Source organism: Melopsittacus undulatus, chromosome Z (assembly GCF_012275295.1).
Source record: "Melopsittacus undulatus isolate bMelUnd1 chromosome Z, bMelUnd1.mat.Z, whole genome shotgun sequence".
In the NCBI taxonomy this organism is placed as follows: Eukaryota; Metazoa; Chordata; class Aves; order Psittaciformes; family Psittaculidae; genus Melopsittacus; species Melopsittacus undulatus.
Genome location: NC_047557.1, coordinates 19,199,671 through 19,223,618, shown reverse-complemented (window position 1 = coordinate 19,223,618; position 23,948 = coordinate 19,199,671).

The window sequence follows — 23,948 nt, the reverse complement described above, 5'->3', positions numbered from 1 at the left end:
ACCTGATTTTGAAAGTACTGATATCTTCACTGTTGGTACTGTCATGCTGGTAGAGCTATGTCAATATTCATGCTGAAATTGTATTCATTTTCCCCATGCTACAGAACTCATGGTTCAAAAAACAAGGAAAAAATCATTCCTGAATCTCTTATTTACCTGTCCTTGCTTACAGATCTATTTTAATGGAGAGGTAGGATAATTTGTTCCCCAAAGCTAAGACTTGGTTTCTAATGTTGATTCAAATGTAGTAGTGAAACTTCTCCAGATTTCAGTTCTTTCCCTTCAAATCAATTTATCTATTATTACAAAATTTTAAGTACATCACTCAAGTAGATATTTGTACTTCTTCAAAGGTCTATAAAGTGAACAGAACTTGCCTGTTGTTTCCTAAATGACCTTCCGGATTTTTGCGTGGGATTAAGTGCATACGATGATGTTGGCCCATCTGTGCTATGCTCTGCTATTATTTTAGTCTGAAAAGCGACTGAACAGAAGAAAACATTATGGTAGTTGCATCTGCCCATTAAAGTGAATATGTTTAGTCAACAGCCAGTATCATTCAACTATTAGCAGCATCTTACAAGATGTTTCTTTGAAGAAAATACATCATGGGCATTCATAGTTCATTGTTTTTATGTGATTTCTCAGCCTTTGCTTAGGTTTGGAAGATTCATAGTGGCAGACATAAAATCTAAAATATGGGACTGTCAAAGTACTAACTTTATTCTGGCTTCAGGGGATAATTATTTGCCTGACCAGCCTCCACGATCTCTTAGAATAAGGTGGCATAATCTCTGAATTCATATATATCCTCACTGTAATAAACAGAGTATTATATTCCAGTTTATCCAGGTTATTTCTGTCTGATGAAATACTTTTCATGTGACCATGCTCTAAAGAGCAGATTTGTTTATTTTTCTAATTCTGATAATTATTTTCTTTATGACTAATAGCAAACACTACCTTTGTAAAACAGACCAGAAATGCAGTCATAGCTTGGCAGAGTCCTGATGCAGACCTCAGAGCAAACTCCTCTAAGGTTTGGTACTGAGCTCACACATACACACACATGAGCAACTTCACCTGAATATAACTTATTGATGTGCAAAGCATAACATATATTGTGAAACTGAGCTAACCACAGCTGTGATGAAATGTGCCTAACATTACTCCCTCTCCACTTTACGCAGGACTTGGGCTGCACTAGATTGGGGCAGGAGGAACAGGATGATTTCCCCTTGCTGGGGACTGTAACTGCAGGAAATGCTGCCTTCTTTTCTCTCCTTAACTGCAACCACATCTGCAAAAATTTTCCACTCAGCTGGTAACTTAGAGCACAAAGATATACTTGGGTAAATTCTGCAGTGTCTTCCTCTTCCATCACAGACATCTTTTCAAATGCCCCCACGAGTGGGCATCCCTTTATTCTGTGTATTTCTGCGTTATTCTGTGCATTTTTTACTGGATGCTGTCAGGAATAAATTTTGGCCATAAAGTTTTAGCACATGGCAGTGACTGCATCTGCCACACTTAGTGTCCCTCCAGTGCAGAATGTGAAAGTGCATTGAGGAAGGCAAAGCAATCTTAGGAGGTGGAAAGAGGCTTACTATGTCTGCAAATCAGCTGCCAGTGCGGCTGCCCTGTGGTCGGTCCTCCCTGGGGATTCCCTTCATGTTTGAGAAACTGGTCAATCTCCAACAGTACTGACAACTGTGTTTCTTTGGACTTGTTTGGCTTGGACTTCTGCTGGTTGCAGTTTAGTTTTGACTTGTCAGCAGGCTGTGTCTGTGATTAATTCTCATTATGAATGGAAATACCAATGGGCTTTTTGCAAATATGGTTTCTGCTTCTGGGTTATTTCTTGTGACAACGATATGAAGCAATCTCTTCCTGGCTGCATACTTCACACTGTAAGTTGCCTTCTTACATTTCAGGCTCAAGATGTTCTTATCTCTTGAATTGTTCTGCCCTTGAGACAGAGCAATAATCCATATGTGACAAGAGATCATCTTCAGAGGCTCCTGCTCTGGCCAGAACTGACAGTACAGAGATGGCATCTTATCTATACTGATAGCTCTTTATTTGTACAAAACTGAAAACCACATCTTTTTCATTAGACTTTGCACAAACTTCTGTTCATAATCATCCTCATTTTATATTCTGTTAAGCAAACCTTCCCTGCTGTAAACATTGCTTAGGGCCCCTCAGAGATGTTTTTGCAGTTGCACAGGACCTGTTATCTCTTGGGTGCCAAAGAGCTGAGAAGATCAATATTTTAACATGTTGATAACTTTCACATATTTTTACTTTCCATTTTCATCAATAATTCATGTCTCCTACTAACAGAAGGGTAAGTAGAATTCACAGTGGACTTATAAGCTCAAGCTTTCTCATGCATAATATATACAAATCCATATACACAATTTATATATACTCTATATATATATATCATATAGTGTATAGCATATAAATATATATATAGATATGGTTTCCATACAATGACTATAAATAAATAATGCATAATGGTGAAACTATGCCAGGTAAAAAAATGCTCCTGAAGTCTCAGTGAAGAAAGACAGAAGCATTTCTTTCCCTGACATGTTTATGTTCTCTACCAGATGGAGACTGAGCTATGGCAACTGCAAATGGGTTCATAGGACCTTGTAATGCTGTACCTGAGAACTGGGCATTTTCAGAGGCTAGTAATAATTGCACATCATGATAAGGCAGCCTGACTGGGAGTGATGTCAGGTTGTCAGAGGCCCATAAAGCAAAGGTCTTTCATATGGAAGAAGCTGAGCAATGGGCTGAGCAGCTTTGAAATTTGCTCCTGAGTGCCACCCCCCTCCACATGAGATGAAACGAGCCATTTGGAGGTTAGATCTGTGATAACTGCCTGAACCTCCTCTGTAGTAGATAAAGACTTCTGGAAACAGGTAATTGAAAGCAGCCAACACAAAAATGGCTAAAATATGGGGATGTGAACCCTGTGTCTGAGCCCTTGTGCTTTTTTCACTGTCCCTTCATGTGGTTTCTGTTTTCCACATTTATGTGTCTCTGTTTCCATATTTCTCCTCTTCCTCCCTTTTGTTCTTTCTCATTTGTCTTCATCCTGACACTTTCCATTTCACTTTCTTCATGTAGTCGCCTTGTGTTCATTTTCCCAGAAACCATCATTTTGTCTAGCTGCCCTCTGCCACCAAGACAAGTATCAGATATGTGTCCCTGGCTGGCACCAGTAAAGCTCCACTACAGCTTGTCTTCCCTGTACATAGCTGCACAGTTTTCTCACTATAGACATATTCATGGGGTCTTCAAAGAGAAGTTGCACACTATATAAGCCCTGAGAGTAATAGGAAAAATGAAGCAACGCAACCAAGATTAATGACTTATGTAATATTGTTGCTATTTTGCCTTGAAGAGGCAAACCGTATCAATAATTTTTCTCTGTCAAAGCTTGGAAAAGACTCAAAATCATCCCAGAATCTCATGAATTGAAGGCAGCATAAATCTGTCTGCAAGGAATGGAAAGGAAGGCTCATAAAACCTGTAGCCTGACACCTCAGGGAGATGAGCAAGACATGCAACCCTTCCATTTGATGAAGCATTGCATGAAGTGTTGAGGCATCAACATTTTCACATGAGAGAGTGCTGGAACTTAGAAGGAACCAGAGTGCAAGTCACAGTAGTGTGCACTGGGGATTTGGTTATCTTCTTCAAACTCATCACTACAAGGTATGTTTTATCCATCGCCCTTCCCCACACTGCTCAGACATTACAAATGCTGTTCTGACTTGCACTCTCTTGTAACAAGCCTGGAAGTTATCTCTGGGTTGCTACAGCAGGGGTGTACCTTAATCAAACCCATTTGCTCTCCTTCATAATCCCAGTGTAAGTGCACATCACCTAGACGTATGCAGAGGCTCTTCACCATTGCCTTCAGGCAAAAGACAGAAATCCCAGTGGATGGGCACAGTAAAGATTAGGATGGCAATAGAAGTCTTACTGTGTTCTCTGTTGTTACAGTCATGCAAGACAACACATATGCCCAAAGTCAGAGTGCATTTCCATTAGCAAACAAGTCAAAAAACAGAGGTGCTCAGAGTGCTATGGAGAGGTTTGTCCTTGTGCACTGTCCCTCCAAGGCAAGCATCCCCAAGGAAAGAGACACAAGTTCCTGGGAAATACACAGCGCGCACCAGCCCTTCTGCAGAAATCATAGACACATTCCCTCACACGCACTGGAGCCCCTGAGACCAGAGGCACCCAGAAGGGGTGGGGGCTGATAACTTTGCCAACTCTCGTGACTTTATCATGAATCTTGTAATGGTCAATGTTTAGTTTAAAGTTCCTGGAGTCATAGTTGCGTACTTAGCAATAACATTGTCCTGGGAGCTGATGCTTAGTGGGTTACCCACTACTTTCCTGAGCCTATTCCACTGTTGTGCCTTTCCTTCTACATTCTTCATCTTTCATGGAGAAATTCTGCTTTTTGTCATATAAAAGCACATATTACCCAGACATACCTACCTAACCAGTCAATCCATTTAGTCTGCAGGAGTGATCTGTTCTTCTCATTATTTACTGCAGCACCCATGTTTGTGACACCTGCAGATTTCACCAGTTGTAGGCACATCTATTCCTGCAGACTGTGGGTGAAGGTGCCAAAAGACATTGCCCAGGTATTATCCCCAAAGGTTTGCCCACAAAGTTTGTTGGATGAGGTTTCAACATTTACCAACACTTTTTAATACCTGATAGTTCATGTAGCTAATACAGATTATGGCCATTTGAACTTTTATGTGAATAGCTATATAGATATATAGTTAATTTGTAATATATTTTTTAACCAATGTGTTGCACAGAAACATGCACATGCACGAGTTTGTTTCTGGGCATGAGGGCATGGTAATACGGCAGCATGGCTTTTCCAACCAACACTGCCTTGTACCTGGCTGAGCCAGACAGGATGCAACAATAATACCATTATTTGCACCCACTACTGAGTCAGACCTCTCCAGTTACTTTTATAAGATTACAGTCTCATCAACATGATAACTGTTACAGGAAAGGGAGGTCTAACAACCTTGTTAGCCTGTTGACTGGCATTAATTACATTGCCCTGCCTTTCTGGTTGTTTCCCACATCTGCTTTCTGGTGTCTGGCCTGTGTCTGCGTATGATTATGTGTGGACTGTAGCTTATATTTAAGATAAAATAAATATTTAGTCCTTGTAGTTTCAAGGCAAAAGCTAAACCCCCAAAGTTAATTAAAACCCCCAGAGTTTATAACTTGGTATAATCTCATGGCTTTTATATTCTTTTTATGAATTTCTGGAGCCTGTTTCCATAAGCAAGCAATAAAGCATGCCTGGGGCTGAACAGTAGGCAAGGCCAGTTAGTGACTGGGGAACTGGCCTTTTGTCCCAGCAAGACAAACTGGGGAAGGTCTCTGGGCTGTCCTCAGGCCTGGCTGAAGTGTCTCACAGCCTGCCTGGACGGGTCAAAGCTGAGGAAATAGTTAAGTACAGAAACCCCAGTTAAAAACACAGCTTGAAGGACTGCTTGCAGCTGTACAGTCCTACAGAAGAGAGGCGGGACACAACAGCTCAGCCCTGCTGCTGCCTGGCCCCCATCACCACAGGCAGCACCAGCCAGAAGCGATGCCACCCTAAACCTCTCCCAGCAAACCCCCGCTTGCCAGTGTCTGTTAACTGGGCTCAAGCTGTGTGTGAATCCGTGGGTTAGTGAATAAAAAAATTAACTTTCTGCTGATTATCAAGGGGAGAGAATATGCAGTAAATTAACTGAAGTGAAAGCTTGTGCCAGAGGAAGAGTGACTGCATTCCTGCAGCATTGACCAAATGGTGAGCAGGGTCTGTGTACCAGTAGCGGCTGGGCTCATGCCTGTGCGCAGGACCTCTGTTAGCTTGCCAACCCCTTGCTCCCTGTGGAGTCACTGTACACCTGCACCGAAAGCTGAAAATATCTTACACTGAGCCTCACTGGATGAACACATTGGCTCCCCAGATTACATCACATCAGCCGCAGGGAGTGGAATTTGTGACATGTCATATACTAGTGCTGCAAATGAAACCCCTGAAAGAAAAGCAAGAGTCAGGGAGAAAGGAAAGTTCTTTCCCTGGAGAGATTCCCAGCTTACGGGCGTGAAGCACAAGGGAGAATTCACAGGAAAATTTGTTGGAGCTGGAATCTCCTGTTGAATTGAAATGTGTCAGTTCTTCTTTGAACAAAATGTATAGTCTCCAAGTAGCCACTGCATCAGGTTTATCTTTGTGGTTTGTTTCTCTCCAAAACCATAAGTAAGCTTGGACCATGTATCTTATGGTACATGGACAGGACAGGACCAATATAATCTAAAGACAAACAGAAAATGTGAAAAGCAGGCAAAAAAGAAAGTCTACATGCCCTGCAACAGATCACTTAGCCACAGTGCAACTGAGCATAGACCTCAGGGCATCCACTATGCAATCCAGTGTCTGCTCCCCATTAGCTTGAGGAATTCTTGTACCATAGCATGTTCTCCTTGAAAGAGAGGAGAACACCCACAAAGCAACCCACAAAGAAGTCTGATAAAATAAATATATGGAACTATATAATCCAAAGGGTATGATATAGAAAAAGGCCAATTTGTGCCCATTTAGAAAGCTCAGATATCCCAGAGACTGACTTGCTTGCAGGTTTTTTTCTTCCTGGGATTCGTCAGGAAGCTGCTCAGAGGCATAAGCTGTCCAGTGAGAACAACTTGAAGTGTTCTGGTGGCCAGTTTCTCAAGTCAAGGGAAACAACTTTCAGGGCACAAGCTTTTGCCACCAAGAGAAATGGTCTTTTCTTTTTCTGATGCTTTTAAAGGCAAACCTACAGAATTTTAAAACTAGGTCAAGTCTGATCATCCCTAACATGGGTCCAATACAAAAGAAGAATCTGAGAAATACAGATGTGAATATCTGTGCAGCAAAGACCTTATACAGCCATGAAACTGAGCTTTCTGTGGAAAAGACCACAGTGAGAGGACATCCATTTCCCTTCCTACCCCATCTCCATAATTATCTTCAGTATGGAATGCTTTTATATGTTATCTTTCTTGATATTCTATTACAAATCAAGAAGCAAAGAACTTTGTCTGCAGTTGCTATTCTCCTTTCATAGAAGGGAGTTCTGAAAAAAAAGTCTTGCCTCTTTTTCAAGCTGTAAAGTTAAAAATTAAAATAAAATTAATTCAGGCGAGAACTTTATGATGGGAATTACTGAACATGAAATTTCCTGTTGAGACTTACAAATGGAAAGAGAGCTAGGTCTGGTTGTTCTCAGGAGCAAAACTTTCAAGTTTTATCTTACTCATCTAACTTCCCAGCTGGTTTGTGTTGCAAAATAATAGCTAAGTACTGCAAATGAAGTAGGGAAAATTGCCTCTGTGGCCACATGCAATACTTTTAGAGAAATGCAAACACAAAGGGAAGAAATATCGGAAGTCTGTGCAGGAAATGTTTGCTTAAAATAGTGCTCAGCTTCTTCTTTGCTTACAGAATTTGGATATTGCTATATTCCCCATGCTTCCTCAAGCAAGAAGCCTCATGTTTGCAGACATCACTGACCCCAGTGAGCATAAGTTCCATCAGTGGGAGACCAAGGTATGGTTGTGGTGAGTGTAAGATTGCCAAATTGATGTCAAGGGAAAGTAAGGACACACCTCTGCCTTATCTGTAGAGGAAAAAGCAAACCAATAGTCATTATTAGACCGCCACATGAAATAGATCTTCCTATTCAGTCAGCAGAAGAAAGAAGACCGGTCCCACACACCACTGGATAAATTTACTCCTAATTTGCCAGGTATTGTATTTGTTTTGGTTCCTGACCAGCCCATTCAGGGCTTAGAAGGTGTGTAAATTCAAGAAAATAAGCAGCTATTTGCCTAATATTGTTGTTATCCACATTGTTGTGTTCTAGTTCCATTCTGTTCATTTCTGTTTATGATGTTCCTGCTTTTCTAGGATTTAGACAAACTTCTCAAAGCAAGATTCTTATGTGGAAAAAAAAAAAGGTGCCAAAATATCTTCTGTCACATTTTCTAGTTCTGGTTGTTCTGAGCTGAATTAGCTATAGGCACCCTTCAACTGTACTGTGCGCAGTACTGACTCCTTGGTTTTTGCACAGAAAACAATGTTTCTCGCATAGAATAGGACACTCTTGAACTTCAAGGACTTTTCTAATATTACATCTCCATGGATCTACTTCCAGCTCTTTCAGCTTGTAACTGACCCTGCCATGGAAGTCCAATCTGGTTAAGTACACTAGGACATGTGCAGGAATTGACAGGTATTTTTATGCATATTATTAAAATGGGCCCTGAAACTTCAAAGCAAGTACTTGCAAGAGCTTTACAAGGCAGAGCGAATATTTGGGTCCATGGCCCATATGAGAAAGCAGATGTACAGAGAGATTGTAGAAGAACAATCTGACCATGGCAATGAGAAAAAAGGCCAGGAACGATCCTGCATTCTTTGCACTCCAATCCAGTGCACTCTGCAGGGGACCAGGCGCTTCTTTACCTTTACAGACAGAATGTATCTCTCCAGGACAATATTTAAATCACACTTACCATGAGGCTATCTCCCCTCCTGCACTTCTTGACTTGCCCATTGAAGCTTTCAGGAGTGCTGGTGGGTCTTCTGGAATGGTAGGACCTAGCCCTTTTGGCTCAATCTCCCAACAGGTTTCCTTGCCTACTGGATATCTCCAGGCATGAAAGGTGCTATCAGAGCTCCTCTCATTCATTGGCATCCAGTACTACCTCTCTCTTCATACCTGACTTCTTAATAGAAAAGTTCTCCAAACTCATATGAACTTCTAAGTCTGTGCCTTTTCCCTTAAATCTCCTGACAGGGAGGGCCTTTATTTCTGGACAGTTGTAGGCTTCACCCTTGCAGAGAATGGAAGTAAATTCAGCCTTTCAAAAATATTTCCAGTGGCAGCATGCTGTAATTAGGACTATTCAAAAAACTATTCATCATCTGTACTAAACAAGGGAGGGGCTATACCACAAAACAATAGCACTCAGACATCATCATAACACACAACAAGGGGGCTGAATAACGGTTCTGTTGCCGTTTCTTGACATTTGAGTGTTTGACTTTGAAACTTTAACAACCTGCACAGACTTTTTGCTGTATGGCATGCACACACTGAGGTTTTATGAGCCATGAGTAGGAATCTGAAATCTTTCATCCAGCAGAGTGGATGCAAGGAGCTCTGGCTCAGTTATGATCCCTGATAGGAGCCCAACCAACAGCCATTAGCAGGAGGACTTCCAAAGCCATCTCTTTTGAAAATAATCAGTATTGTATGCTGCTCACCTATCACCCTGTAGTTAGCCAGTCAGAAAGGTTTCATATGAGGTGATCTTCCTGAATCCTGTTCTCCTGCTGCCTTTAAATGATGCACTTCCTGATTCATTCTTTCTGTTGCTGTTGCAGCTTCGCTGGGTTTCAGCAGAGATTAGGGTTTCATTGTGCAGGGCACTGCTTTGCCACTGAGGAGGAGAGAGTGTCTGCCACTGAGCACTTACGTCTAAATCAACTGGACAGACAAAGGGGTTCAGAAAGGGTGTACTGATGGCTCTGTTCAGCAGCAGCAGAAGTGTAAGCACAGACATTATCACAAAATCCCACTGATGTCTATAGTGGAAAGAGATTTCACCCCCAGCTTTCTTCTCACCATTTTATTGTGAAACCATCCTTTTATTGTTTGCTCTCACCCTAAAACAATGCTTTGGGGAAGTAACTTTTTTTTTCTGTTCCCAAAAATACAGTTGCTACATGCAATTTAATACTGAGTTTTGAAAGCATGCCTGCAGTGTTGTCCTGTTAAAACACCTTTCTTGTATGCTTTGGATTCTTGCTTGCTTGTGCCTGTCACCTTTTATATAACATGTGCACAACTTTCAAACACGATGTGAAGAGCTCAGCTGCAGCCTCTGCAGAGATTGTTGCAGAGATCAGGCTGATCCTGAGACTGAGCTCTGATTACTCTGATTGCCTAGAGGCCTCCATCAGCCCACAGGGAACAGGCCACAGCAGGGTTTTTCCTCTTTAAATAGCAGTCTGAACTCAACAGAACAAAAATAATTAGGTTGGAAGTAACTATTAGCAAAGAAGTACCATTTTAATTTAGAAAAGTAAAATCCTACAGGAAAGCTCATAAAATGATATTTAGTGAATTTACTGTAAAAGATACTAACCTCTCTCCTTTTCCACATTAAAGTTATCTTCAAAAAGACATGATATTCCTCCCAAACAAGGAAGTACATGTTTTTATTGGTGTGGTTATAGCACAGCAGTGGGCTATAACCACACAATTCTATTTTTAAACACAAACACGAATCTGGTCCCTTGTTTCACAAATGTATTATCAAGTGGCGTGGCTTGAAAAGTCATGAAGAGATTCTCATTTGAACACACTAAAAACTTTACAGTCTTTGACCAGGATGTAAAAGGATTATCAGATTATGTATGGATTGGCATCTTTGAGGATTTTATTATGAGTTCTATAATACATCATGTTTTTTATTCTGAAAGTCCCTGTTGCCAAATCTTGTAAATAGATAAAGGTCACAACTTTCATTACAAAGAAATTATAATTTTCTCCCTCTTGCAGCAGAGGAAAAAAAAAGGCAGAAAACATTCCCATAGTTGCTTTTAATGGTATCTACACTGTAACTAAAAAAAAAAATCCATACTTGTTTTTCTTTTTTAAGACACTCTACTGACATATTGAAAACTGACTCCTGGCTTTAAACCGACTGCGACTGGCAACTCTGGAATCCATTTATGGTGCAAATGCTCAAAAACAATGATAAATCAGAAAAACCTGAAGAAAGTGTTTAGCTTTCCCCAGATGGTACCTTGAGAAGCTGCAGTTCTTGTCAAAGTGCTAATAGGCCTGGAAGTGGAACACATTTGAACTGTTTGACTTGTCTTTGGGATCATTTCCCTTTTCCAACTAGCAAGATATGGTCCTTGTGGGCTGGGCGCACATCCAGCCTTACTCTCCTCTCCTGTCCAGTGAGTCAGGTACATGGGGAAACAGATTATTTGCAGGGTTCACTGTAGGCTAAGACAGCTGAGGACCACTGCACTAGACACTGATGTTCATTCATTGATCCAATCCATATGGTGTTCTGTGTCCAGGGTAATGAAACATGGCCTGGTTTCTCTCTGCCTCATGTTCACTACAGCAGAAATATGCTCTGCAATATGCACTTTTCTTTTGGCTTCTCCTTAACCTTCCCCACAGAAGCCCATACGAAACATTGCCATGTCCTTTTGGGGAACCACTGACACCATTAACTCTTTCCTTGTGGTAGCAAGCTGCTTTTGAATGAGCCATCCTAACTCTGGTCAGGTCAAAATCCTCATGGTTCACATTTCTTGTTTGCACTGATGAAGTTCAGAAAGATTATGCCCAAGAGTATTGTGCCATTGCCCATACGTGTGCACTGTCTACATAGCAACAACTTACAAAACACAATTGCACTGTTTAAGTGTGTTATGTGATCAGGGCAAGCAGGGATCTGGTCCTGTGTGCTGTTTCTGTGCAGTTGTGCTCATCATTTCTGAAATCTGTAGCACCAGAGAATATGATACCACAAGTCTGTAATTTTCAAACTTAAACAATATATTTCATTGGATTGGTGACCAAACTAATTTTTATGACATGTCATTTCAGTAAGGACATTGCTTTATTTCACAGAAGGGTTTCCCATAGATAATGGTTGTTAGCTGGCTGAGTTGGAATCTGGCAGGATTAAGGAAATCTAAACTGACAGCTGGTTTTGTGCAAGGAAGCATAATGTGGCTGTTGTTACAAGAGGCAGTGTGGGATGTTTGTGCACAAATGCATGACAAGAGGGCTTGCTCTTAGCTGTATATGTAAGTGCAGTGTAGCAGTTAAAGCAGCACATCAGGGCTAAATGCCTTGCAGAGAAAACTGTATGCAACTTTTTCATCATGCACATTTTGTGGTATGAATATGGTTACGTTTTTACTTTCCCTATAGTTGTCAGGAGCAGATGTTTGAAATCCGGTCAAAATAAAAAGGAGCTATATTGCTGATTATCTTAAAGAGAAGCCAAGATAGCTCACCATGAAAGAGTGAGGATCCATAGCTAGAAGAACTGATTGCCTCCCCACAAAACAACCATGCTCTTATTCATGACAGAAGCAGTGTGTCCTACCAGAAACAGCACTTCAGATGTTCATGTTTCACACCCCAGCTCCTAGGTTTTATTTTATCTGAGCAAACTGCCCAGCAACTGATAAGCACAGACATCTGAACACAAAATGCTGTTTCAATGGGACTGCGCAGCTCAGCGATCGGAGGCACCACTGCCACTTCTGCTGAACTCAACATGCTCTGAGGCAGCCACCAGGACTGAAGGTGCCCGTGTGGACTTACAAAACATGTCTCAAGGTTTTTTTAATCAGAAATATTTTACTAATTGAGCTCACAACAGAAAAATCTTAGAAATTTGCTTTATTACAGCTCTGTGTAAAATCACAGGCCATATTTCAGCATGTTTTTGCAAAGGCTTCAAACTTCTGCATCTTTAACAAATATCCCAAAATAACATTGAATTTCCATCAGTGTCAGTGAGGACATAGTTGAGGCCACGATTTATGAAGTGCTCAACACAATGCTAATGACATTCTGGTGACACTGGTATGATTGAGGCATAAATGTACTCATGTGGGACTGAATTGTCAGCATTGGCTAAAAAAAAAAATAGGGAAAGTGTTCAGAAGCGATGAAAGCAGAGAGACAGGATAAAGGTAAGACAGTGATATAGGCTGAAAGCACAAGGGTGGTGACTGGCATAAAGCAGGGTACTGCAGAGTAGGGCAGAGGGTAGACAAAACATCAGGTGCTCCTTTGCCCATGAATGCTGTGAATCTACAGTGCACATTGCCGTTACTCTGGCAGAGGAGATCACAGCTATGCCACTGGATGAGCAAGTCTGAACAAAGGCATTCAGAGTGTTTGGGGCTGGAACTCAGGTGGCCTTAGGGGTTCAGTCTGGACTTCTGCAGCTCCCAAGCCCGAGGGCAGACTGCCCCAGAAAGGGAGCTATTCCTCAACATGGAGTGTCAGGAACCCCATGCTGCTCTTCATGCTGCAGTTCCATGCAGGAAGGCCCCAACATACTGTTGTAAACCTGTCAGATGTGCCCACAGAGATGCTGTTCCAGGTGACTTTATTTCAGGACTTCCACATCTGGCCATTCTCAGTAAAGAGATTGCTTCCAGGATGGGAACATGGAGCAAAATGCATCCCTCCCTGTCCTTCAGCTCCAGCATTGGAGGCATCTTTAACCCCCCCTCAGCCATACCCTGCAACATGGGTTGCAGGATGACATGACTGCATGACATGACATGATTCATGAGGCACCTTGGCTGTGAGGTTTTGGATATATGCTGCTCTTTGGGATAGACATATATCACTAAATACTTTCACATTAACTTATGACATAAACTCATAAGTTGACATAAACTTGAAAGTTAACATAAACTTAAGAGTAAAGAAAGAAGATTGGAATAAACAAGAAAAGTCCAAAAACCAACAGGCAAATCTGTTTGACATAAACCTCTGAGTATCATGGAGATCCCTCATAGCTGTGTTTTCTTCCTTCACAGTTTGTGATTTAAAGCACAATATACTTGTGTTGAGCTTGCTGGAAAAATGTTCTGGTCTTTTACTGTGGAAATATTCCAAACTGCTGTACTTCTATGTCAGAATAACCTGTTCAACCCTATTAACTCAAGTTAGCATATGAGCACAATTAAACCAGCTGTTTCACACACACATTAAAAAAAACAGCTTGTCTTGGTTTTCTTACTAATTTTGAAGTAAGGAGCAAACCAGCAAATCTTTGACCTTAACATATAACTCTGAATGCAGAAAGTGTGCTAAAAGTTTATTTAAATGATACAACTGCTGAAAAAAGTGTAACTGGACTTGTTATTTTTAAAACAGAATCTTACTGATATTTTCACAGCTAAGCCTTTGCAAAGCATTTAGGAGCATAGGCCACTTAAAATTGTAGAGCTGCTTCTTGCTTTCTAATGAAATCAAGAAACCATCCAGACTTGCCACAAATGTAAACAAGCACCAGGAATTCATGTGGAAGCTGGAAAGACCCATCATCCAATTTTGTTTCCTGAATAAACAGGCTTTGTGAGAACCAGGATATAATTTTAGGGATGGCAGCCATTCTCTGCTCCCTGGGCCTGACTGAACACATTTTAATGAGAAAATCCCAGTTCACTGGAACTGATTAATTCCACATGTTTTCATGTTTCCTGCTCATCATGTTCACCTTCTTGGTTCCCACCCAGATTTCGACTGGAAGCAGAGACACAGCCTGGGCTCATGTGGCATCCAAAGGCCAATGCAGGACCAGTGCATGGGGTGTCACAGCAGCCGGCTGCCCCTCAAGAGCTGCACAGTGCAGTAGGTGCAAGTTGCCCACCAGCTCCAGAGCTGCACGGTGGTGGCCCCTGCCCATCCCTGACAGAGAGAGGGATGCTTTGAAAGCTCCTTGCTCTCCTCCTGCACCCCTTGGTACACTGTTCCAACAGGCTGATTGTTGTGATTTTACAAACATCCGCCAGTTTCTAGTTTCTGCAGACTCACCTTTGAATCACTGGGCTCAATTTGCCTCTTGATTGCAAATCCTGTTGGAATTAAATATTTTCTCCCACTGTAGTCAATTATAGGCCAGGATCAAGTTCCTTCTCTGTTTTCTCTCAATATACAAAAGCTGACTTTCTAAGGTTATATGATTGAATATTAGTCTAAGTGTGAAAAATGTACTAAAAAACTTTACCCTTGGATACATTAGGGATTTAAAATATGAAAAATGCAGAAAAATTTGGAAACTACTTTTTAAGACTCTTGTTTGCAGCTCCAGACATTTATTCTATAGAAGCCTAGGAAGAGAGCACAGCTATTAAAAGGTGCCATGTATTCAGTGTGTGGTGTTGCCATCCATGGCAGCGGGGCTGGAACTAGACAATCTTAATGTTATTTCCAACCCTAACTATTCTATGATTCTATGGTTCTACATAGTTGGATATCTATTTATTTTATGAACTGTTCTTTAAGTAGCCATAAATGAGTACTCAGTAAAACTGCCTCAGCGAAAAAAAAAAAAAAAGTTCTAAAAATTAGTTATTATTTGCCTAAGAAACAGCACCAAAAATAGGATCAAACAATCTTCTAACACTGAAAAAGCTATTTATGTTAGACTGACTAACTTAAAATCTACATCTCAAAACTGGTCTAAAGTCAGAACAGAAAAAAGTTGAGTAATAACTTTTAATTTAACAGATTTTGGTATTGGAAGGAATATCTTAAACTGCAGGTGGCTTAGGCCAAGGGTGTTCCTTCCGTATTGAAAACAGCTTCCCAGAATATTTTTGTATTTCTTTTAAATGAGTATAACAGTCATTGACTCTGTTCTGTGCACAGCATAACTAAATGAAGTGAGAGATTTTGCAACAAACAGCTCTCCTGTGTAAAGAAGGAAGCAAAAAATTACTATTCCTGAACAGCAACTGGACAGTAGAAATGGGAAGGAAGCAATGGGAAGGAATAAAAGAGCAATAGAATTGGATTTTGATGAGTTTAAGTTTAAAGTAGAGGCCTGTCTACCTAAAATTCTCAGTGAAAATTCTCAGCACTATCAGCCCAATTCAGCATTATGAGAGGATTTAACCCCAAAGCTTTTTGTTTCCCTCAAACACCCTGAAGAACAAGGTGGTTGTTTCTCAAAGGTGTTGTCAGAAAAAACACAGAACCATAGAATTATGTGACATCCTTCTTAGTAACCTACTAACCCTTTTCTAACCTACTGGGTGACACCCAAACAGTTACTTCCTCTCCCTTGTCCAGCAGGACTGTGGAGGCCCCCCCATGGCAGAGACTGCTGCTATTTGTGTGAGCCCAGCTGTGGTCCCCCGGGACCCTGTGACACGGAATGCAGCAGTGACCCCTTCTCACCCCGCAGGAAGGACAGAGCGGTCCCGAGCAGGCGGTAGACACATCTCTTTGTGCTGTGCTTTCACAGATGAAGTATCTTTCGCTCTTAAATCCCTCTCTTGCAACGGGTGCCAGCGCAAGGCTGCCGAACGTCTCCCCCGGAGCCTCCCTGCGCCAGGGTGCCCGGAAAGAGGCTGCGCTGGGAGGCCCTGACCCCTGCTGGTCAAGAAAGAGCCCATTCCATAAGGTGAAAAGGGGGAAAAGGAGAGGGTGTGCTGATAACCCTGGTGCATTTCTGGCTAAACTCTGGGTGCTTGGCTACTCCCTTCCTGCTTTCCCAAGGGAATACCGTGTTGGGAGCGGAAAGAGCGGCGCGGTGTTTCCATGGGCATCCAGCAGCTCCTGTGGCTGCTCTTCTATGGATCAATTATCTCAGACGCCTGGTTTGCCAGAGTTCATCTTACACGAGGTATCCCTTTTCTGTTGCAGGCAAACTTCAAATGCTGGGCTGAAATTTTCTATGCTATGGACCTTACCCCACCCTGGACCATTTTTACTCCTAGAATTCTCATTCTGAAAAAAATACTATTTTGAATATGCAAAAATAACTGTGCCATGGCTGAAATGTTCTCTGGGAAGGTTTAAACCCTGGAGCTCTGGAAAGGCAGGAAAAGTATCACCTGGAATTTTGCTGAGGTAAGTCAACAATGCTTTGGCAGGAAGTCTGTGATTTTTTTGTCAAAGCTAGAGACCAGTCAAATCTAATTTACACATGCTTGATAGCTCCTCACAAGTCTCGGCACTTTTTCTACTGAAGATTTTGCCCGCTACCATGCATGTCTAGCCTGAAGCTCTGCAGGATTGTCCTTGTGGTCTTAACCATGGCTTCCTTGGGTAATATCAAGTCTCTGAGTCCTACCCTGGGAGCTGGTTGACAAAAATAAGGACTGCATATAGAAATTGTTTAGATGAGGGAAGCAGGTTGAAGACAAGTGAGGGGTGACAACACAGAAGGGTCACAATGGGGGGGAGCAGTATGTGCTCATGTCCCTTCCCCTCCAGGGCCAGAATCAGGAGTCCCAACACTCTCAAAACTCACAGTCAGACCTGGCAAGGCATCGTTGGTCAATGCTGCTCCTCCATAACACACAGAGTTACATTAGAAGAACAAGTTAAATCCCCAAAGCCTGAGATGCCCAAACAGCCTATGAGACCTTAACTCCCTTTCTCCCCACACCCTTCCACAACACAGGATGGAGTCCTCAGTTACTGACCATATACAGTTTCCCCACAGGACACCTGCCTAGCTGGGCTCAGCTTTAGGGTCATTCTGGAAAAATAGATTTTTCCTTGTCTCTGCTGTAGAGTCAAATTCACTTTAGCGTAACATCTTCCAGATGGTCTGATATTCAGTGCCTGGCTTGAGACTTTCAGGCCCAATTGAAATAAATGCTGAGTATTCACAGCTGTATTGAAATCACTGCTACTTTTAGCACTGTATAAAACTGAACATGGGAAGAAGGCATATCCTTAGTCCCTCAAAACTGAGACTCCACGGTAGTGGTCAATCTTTATTCCAGCTTGTGAGTACAACCTTCTTCCTCTTAAGACACTCAGAAAAGGCAATTTCTCCAAGGCAGGAAGGACTGTATCGCTGCAAAATGCCAGTGTCTTTGTACTTTATTCAAGAATGGAGATACAGCAAAGATACCAGATTAGCTTTTAGTTCTGCTACAATATATTATGGATTTGAGATTAATGAAAAGTAATCTGTAAAGGAATTTGGTTGATATAAACAAAGGAAAGCACAGCTTGTCCTGACCTCCTTTACATAAAAGAATCCATATCTAATTGATCAGCCCTTTTGATGTGGTAGAGGGAGTGAATAGCCAAAAATATACATGAGATATGTGTACTGAGTTCATATTTAAGAAAAGTGTAGCGTAATGAGAATTGTCCATACATAGAGATCAAAGTTAATGCATTGGGCAAAAGTATAAAAGAAATTATTTCTATCTTGTGTTCAGCCAAGCCACAAGATGCGAGTGTGCTATTGTGTCACTTTGATTTGAAAGACTTCATTATTAAGAAGTTAATGCTCAACAGCAGTAGATACTGGTACAACAAACTGTGCTACTTTCCACAGTCTACATCCTACAAAGCTTCTATACTTGTGTTCCTAAATGCAAACTGATGAATCAAAAACAGACTAAAACCAAGCTCACAGGAATTTGTTCTAGATTATAATAAGCACCTTCCTGTACAGTAGGGGTACAATGCATATAGATGCATGCAGTGAGCATGCATCTGTATGCATTGTGGTGTGCAATGCATGCTCAAGTAGTATGTCAGAGAAGATAAATACTAAAACACTGTTAAGTATTGACTGATTATATATCCCTAAACTGACAGTCTGGATGAACTTTCTTCCTGATAAGGCCCCTAGACATAGAAAAGTGGATGTTTTCATAATGTGTGGATTGCAGAACACAAGAGCAAATTTTTCTATGGGGTTTATACAAAACCATATTCAAGAACTTACCTACCTGCGGGAGTGCAGTTATCATGTTTGCATTTACAAATATGCACGCTCTTCACCAAAAAAATGCACTTCTCAAAAACTAAAGTAACAAATGTTCATGCAAAGTCATAACCCATCCGATATTGTCATGAGGAAGTTTGACATGTCCCTTGTTAATCTCTGCCTTTCATACCTAAAATGTAGCCAATAGTGTCCTTCAGATATGGCACTTAAATTCTAAATAAGGAAGCAGAATTGAGTCCTTGACATTATTTAAATCATAAGAGGCATTGAATGTAGGGAGAAATCTCTATAATATTTTACTGCGTATGGATAATGCTTAGAGTCAGTTGAGGGTTATGTGTGACATGATTCCCAGCGATGGAATACCCCTGAGAAAAGGTTATAATTAATCACCAAGTTTTGTTTTACCACCCAGCTAGATTTTTATTTTTTCATGCTGAGAGACTTAAGAAAGGGAAAACAGAGCTTGAAAAGACTATGTCAAGACATACTTGCTTAATTTGGCTTTGAATTTGCTCGTGCTTCAAAAATTATTCTGAACATCTGGCTTCTTTGTTAGTCAGAGAGAGCATGTTTTATTCCCTTGACTTTGTGGCAAGAAAAAATGAATGTATTGTAGTCTGCCATATGATGAGAGTCCACTGCGACAGCAACACTTTGCAAGAACTGAGTATGACATCATATTACTCGTGATATGCCTGTGTGTGCACTTGTCTGTGCTGCTTACAATAGAAATCATTTTCCCAACAAATTTGAAACCACATGCAGGAACCCCACCACCATGGACAGTGAGGACTGCAGCACCTGCCTTGCCCCATGGTGGCCAACTCAACCCAGACAGGGAATTACAGGTAAGGAGAGTGATTTGGCCAGAGAAGAAATAGTTCTTTTCTCTAGTGATGTTCGAAAAAACTTAGAGATCAGAGTGATCAAGATTTTGTTTAGTGCGATATCAAGCCTCTGCTCCATTCCTATCCAAACAGTCATCCTCAGGTTTGGCTCCCTTGGCTTCCTCCCCATGGTAAATGCAGTCATTTGTTGCAGCAGAGGGACAATTTTGAAGCCCCAGGGAGACTTTCAGATAGTTCAACTGACCAGCAGTTCATCTCCTTGTATGCAGAGAGATCAGACTTCTCTGTGCTCCCTTCCTATTCCTCAGAGATGTTTCCATCACAGTCACTCATGCCTGCTGCCAAAGACATCCTAGCAGCAGGTTTCAAGGATGTGCTCATAGCATGTTCCCTACCGATGTGGACAGCAGGATGCCTGGGATGAAGAGAGGCCAAGGGGAGACAGATGAGGGATAAATGGAAGAGCAGGGCTGGCAACTGGCACTGTCTGCAAAAGCCACTGTCTCAAGAAGGACCTTCTTGTGAGACAAGACAGGAAGGTCCCTGTAGAGCTGTTATTGCAATGGTCTCATCTCTTCTATGCTGTTCTTGCTCAGTTCCAATTTTCATAGAGTCATAGAACGGTTTGGGTTGGAGGTGACACTAAAGCTCATCCAGTTCCAACCCCCTGCCATGGGCAGGAGCACCTTCCACTAGATCAGGTTGCTCCAAGTCACATTCAACCTGGCCTTGAAGACTGCCAGGGATGGGGCAGCCACAGCTTCTCTGTGCAACCTCTGCCAGTGCCTCAGCACCCTCACAGATTTTTTTTTTTATTTTTACTTTTCTTTGGTTTCTGTTTTTAATAGTTTTTTGGTTTTTATGGTTTTTACAGGTTTGGGAAGGGGGGATTTAATTACATTTTAAATCTTGATTTTTACATGGTCTTTTCCATTGAATTTAGGTTCCATATATATGTGTAGGTACATACTAGCACACATTCAGTGTGCCTCACTTCTGCATGGGTCATTCATAAGAAACTCTCAGGATCTTCAGTATCACCTACCCAGTGCAAGGACCATGAAATCTGCAAAAGACTGGGTGAAGGAGGGAATTCCCTCTTCTAGGACTCCTGAGTTCCCCCAGCCAAAGCGACTGTCTCTGAAGCAAGCTGACTTCCCAAACGCGTGCTGACTAAAAGTGCCGCTGATAGGAACAGAAGCTGCACTGTTACCGTGTGCCAAATGTGTCAGCGAGGCCGGGGCAAGCTGGGCTATGTGAATGGCAGCCCTCCCTCGCAGCTCCTGTCACTTGCACGGGACTCCCTCCATCCTCACCCACAGCCGGAGACTGCCAGCAGCCTCCACAACGAGTATGCCCTGTAGAGAACACGCTCCACGCAGCCAAAGGCTGGTGCTGGTTTCCAGAAGCCCATGAAGCAACCATTTACAACTTGTTTTTCCCCTACTGTAAGCGTCAGCTGCACGAGTCTTGACAGTTGACCTGGGTGGATCTCAGTAGACCTAAGTAACTTCCTCCATCAATCTCTGCTAACAATAGGCCTCTGTAAAGCCATATAAAGCACAGAACGGGTACTGCAGCATGCTAGTATGCTATTATTAAGGATTAGCACACTGAGAAAACGTTTTATGCACCAAACCACTGCAATGCCTGGGACAAGACCAACATCCACTTTTACCCATGCAAAACAATTCTGTTCTTCACAGGCAATCTCTACCTCCTCCTTTTTTTTCCACACAAAACTTGGTCAATGGAGGTAGGGAGGAGGTGCAGTCAATATAAGCATAATTAAATGCATTTGCTAATGATCTTTATACCCCAACCCTTGCAATATTCCTGAAAGTAAAGACTTAGCCTAGCTGGATTTAGGATGTAGCAAAATTTTAAATGGGCACATGTTCTTCTGGGATAAAGTAGTGTGAAAGAAGTTACATGAGATAGTATCAGTTGAAATTCAGTTCTAAACTTTACTCTTATGGGTTTTTCCAAACAATAAAATCAGATGAAGTCTTGAATGCTGATAAGAATGTCTGTGAGACCAGACAAGAAAGAACACCACTGGTTTTGCAGTCTTGTAAAAACTCTGGCTAAGTTATCAGATTTTAGTCAAACAATGAGTTTTGAGTTATTCACAATGGCAACTTAGAGGCTGAATCTATTTTTAAATGTTTGCATTTCAAACTTCACTCTGCTTTGAAATCAAAGAGGAGACCTAAACTATTTCCAGACATTTCTCTGATTAGTTTCTCAGCAACAACATCTAACTGTATTAACACAGCTGTCCGAAGGAGCTTGCTTAATAAAATGTACCCTTTGTCCAGGGGAAGAAAAGAAAATTTTATTAGTTTGTTGACCAGAGTATTTCTACAGATTGAATCTGCTTCTCTGGTTTATGTTGTTGCTCAGATCTGACTCTTGTCACTTTAGCATTTGTCTAGTTTAATTTCTCTAATATGAGTATCTAAAGTGATTATGGAGAGATACTAAACTGGAAGCATATATGAAAGATCTTATTAAACAGCATTCCTGCATTATCTAAAACAGATGTAGTATTGTAAAACAAAAAAGTATTTATTAAGCCTCCAAAGCTGTCTTTGTCCGTCTGCATAAATTGGCAGGTTGCATGAAGACCTTTTTGTTGTTTATAAATAGAGTTATGCCCGAAATATAACTGCACATCCAAACAACCTCCAATTTAGAAAGGATTAAAATCCTGGGTTGTGATATCCATCTTGCAGCTAAAGCCTGTCATTATTATCAGAGATTTTACTGCCTGCTTTCTCCAGCTCTTGTTGTTATTTTTTCTTACAAGCCAGCCTTCAGTTAACCCTGACTCATTCATGTCATCAGCATCTTGCATATATTATATCAGATAAATGTAGACATCCTCATCAGCCCATGAAATACATATGCTCAAAGGACCCTAAGGCTGATCCATCAGCCCTTACCTCGTCGGAACAAGATCTGTCCTACACTGTTTCTTGCTTATAAAATACAATATACTGATCATTATACTTAATTGGTTTCAACAACTACCCTGTAAATCCAGAGCCAAAAGGCACCAAATGACCCTCTGCTGTCTCCTGCTTGGCTGTTGTCCAGTACCTCCAGAATACCTTCACTGTTGTCCAGTACCACCAGAAGGCCTTCACTGAAATTTGTGAGACAAAATCCCTCTGGGTGAACACTCCACCTCAGTACTTTTGAATCAGATAGATGCTTTGACTTCAGGCCTGTTACCCCTGCTAAGCCCCAGAGCAGCAGCTCTACACAGAAGCACATAATAAAGCACACATAAAACCACACCAAAACCACATCCAAAGCCTACAGGGTTCATCAGATCTGTGAGCATGCGTCTGTCTGCCCAGGTCTGCACCCACTACCATGAATTTTTACCAGTTTTCAGGAACTGCAGAATTAAAAGGGATGTAGCTCATTTTGATCAAGGTTTCCTATACTTTCAGCTAAAACTCTTTTTTTCTGCTTGCTGAGTGATTTGTAAAAATTTAGGACCTCAACCCCAGGACCCAGTGTGGCACTGCTGCTCAAGATGGATGTAACTCATAAGCTTCTTCTAGCACCTGATGCCAGCCACCCAGAAAACTTATCTAGTGTTGGTAAAAAAATTAGGTTGTTAACACTGCCATGCTTCAGAAACGTTCTTTGCTTTACAGTGACAGTATTTTCTTAAGCAATAGCAGGCAATGACTGAAAGCACCATTCAGTGACTGCGAGCTGCCTGTGATGAAGCCCCTTCTCCATAGTAAATGCAAGGGGGCTTCTACCTGTTCCACTGTGAACCACAACTGCCTCAGCTCCCCACATTTGCAGGAGGATGAGAGCACACACATGCACCTTCCCTGTCAGGAAGTGAAGACTCATGAACCTGTGGTAATTTATTTGTGTGTTGAAGCCTGAAAGACTTTTCCTGGAGCACATACTTGCAGTTTATAAAAGACTGTGAGGTAGCCCCTGGCATGTAGCTCTGCAGGGAAAGAAAGTGAAGAAAATGAAGTGATAGTGTTTCCTATTGCCATGTAGTAGCACAGATATTCATTCCTAGCTCCCTTAACTTAGATAACATTGGAAAGAATGTAAACAGCAACACTCTCTTTCTAACTTGATTTCAGGGCATTACCATGATTAGATACTTAGTCTCTGTTTATTTCTTAACTACTTAGGTGTCTTCTGATTATAAAGCAGAGGCTCCACAGTTGTCTCTGCATTCATCAACAAAAGCAAGAGGAGATGGGTGCCCTATGTGCATGTGAAAGGCTTGAATAACAAAATGCCATGCTTATCAGAAACCCTCGATTTTTGTCTTCAGAGCTCCAGCTAAAGCCACGTGAGTTTCATCATAGTCACAGAGCAGAGTGTGACACTGTGCCATTTACATTCTGTCTACCTCTCTCCCAGTGAAAAAAAGCTGTAGTGAAGTTTCCTCAACAACTGGTGTTTAACAGCTGGCAGTGGGTAGGCGTATGACTTACTACAGTG